Source organism: Symphalangus syndactylus, chromosome 7, assembly GCF_028878055.3.
Source record: "Symphalangus syndactylus isolate Jambi chromosome 7, NHGRI_mSymSyn1-v2.1_pri, whole genome shotgun sequence".
In the NCBI taxonomy this organism is placed as follows: Eukaryota; Metazoa; Chordata; class Mammalia; order Primates; family Hylobatidae; genus Symphalangus; species Symphalangus syndactylus.
The window spans coordinates 107,168,161-107,169,849 of record NC_072429.2 but is presented as its reverse complement, the minus strand read 5'-3'; the positions used below and the strand labels follow the sequence as shown (position 1 = coordinate 107,169,849).

Below are 1,689 nucleotides of genomic sequence, written 5' to 3'. Positions count from 1 at the left end.
ATAGAAATGAACAATCAAAAATCTAGGAATAAATATTTTTTTGAGACAGGGTTTTGCTCTTGTTGCCCAGGCTGGAGTGCAATGGCGCGATCTTGGCTCGCTGCAACATCTGCCTCCTGGGTTCAAGCCATTCTCCTGCCTCAGCCTCCTGAGTAGCTAGGATTACAGGCATGCACCACCACACCCTGCTAATTTTGTATTTTTAGTAGAGATGGGGTTTTGCCATGTTGGTCACACTAGTCTCAAACTCCTGACCTCAGATGATCTGCCTGCCTTGGCCTCACAAAGTGCTGGAATTACAGGCATCAGCCACTGTGCCTGGCCAGGAATAAACTTTTTTAAAAAGTAAAGACAACATAAAATTCTACTGAAGATGCCACTGTAGTGGATGACAACATTATTTTTCTAGAGAGACTCAACTTTGTAATGATATTATTTTTAATCTATGAGTTCACTCTGATCCCAAATAGAAAACTAATTTTGTGCTTTTACTAAGGACCCACCAACATGGGCCACATTCGCACTAAAACCATGAGAAAGGTGGCCTGGGTCATTATAGAAAAGTACTACACGTGCCTGGGCAATGACTTCCACACCAACAAGCATGTGTGCGAAGAAATTGCCATTATCCCCTGCAAGAATCTCTGGAACAAGATAGCAGCCTGTGTAACCCATGTAATGGAGCAGACTCAGAGGGTCCCAGTGTGAGGTACCTCCATCAAGTTGCAGGAGGAGAGAGAGAAAGAAGAGACAATTATGATCCTGAGGTCTGAGCCCCCTGGATCAGGAGATCATTGAAGTAGATCCAGGCAGTACAGAAATGCCGAAACTTTTGGACCTTGGCAGTCTGTCCAACCTGCAGGTCACTCAGCCTGCAGTTAGGATGAATTTTTTTTTTTTTTTTTTTTTTTGAGACGGAGTCTCCCTCTGTTGCCCAGGCTGTTGTGCAGTGGCGCAATCTCAGCTCACTGCAACCTCCACCTCCCGGGTCCAAGCGATTCTCCTGCCTCAGCCTCCCAAGTAGCTGGGACTACAGGCATGCACCACCACGCCTGGCTAATTTTTGTATTTTTAGTGGAGATGGGGTTTCATCATATTGACCAGGCTGGTCTTGAACTCCTGACCTAGTGATCTGCCCACCTCAGCCTCCCAAAGTGCTGGGATTACAGGCATGAGACACCACACCTGGCACTAGTTAGGATGAATTTAAAAACCCCTCGTGGAGCTGTTCTAATCTTTCTGCAATGCTGTAATATTTTCAATAAACCTGGGACAACAAAAAAAAAAAAGAAAAAAAACTAATTTTATGAAATGTGAAAAAAAATTAAAAGTTTACATGACAGATGATTGAATGCATTAGATTATTGAGGAAAATTTAAAAGGAAAGAGTAATAAAGTGGAAAATCCTGTAAATATTAAAATGTATCATAAAGTTATAGTAATTAAAATAGTATGATATCAGAATAAGAATAAAAGATCAATAGAAAATATCAAAAAATCTAACAATGGATGTAAGTACATTTAAGAATTTAGTATACTCTGTGGAGGAAAACCTGATTAGTCAGTAAAAAGTATTGGGACAACTGGCTAGCCATTTGGAAAATAATTAAGTGAGATTTCTACCTCACTCATTATACTAAAATAAATTCCAGATGGATAAATAAATTTAAACTAAAACCATAGAAGTAG

At 40.4% G+C, this 1,689-nt stretch overlaps 1 pseudogene; it reads left to right on the top strand.

Moving 5' to 3' along the window:
• The first annotated feature begins 507 nt into the window (after positions 1–507).
• Positions 508–1,096, top strand: LOC129485768 (small ribosomal subunit protein eS17-like; annotated as a pseudogene).
• The last annotated feature ends 593 nt before the right edge of the window (positions 1,097–1,689 follow it).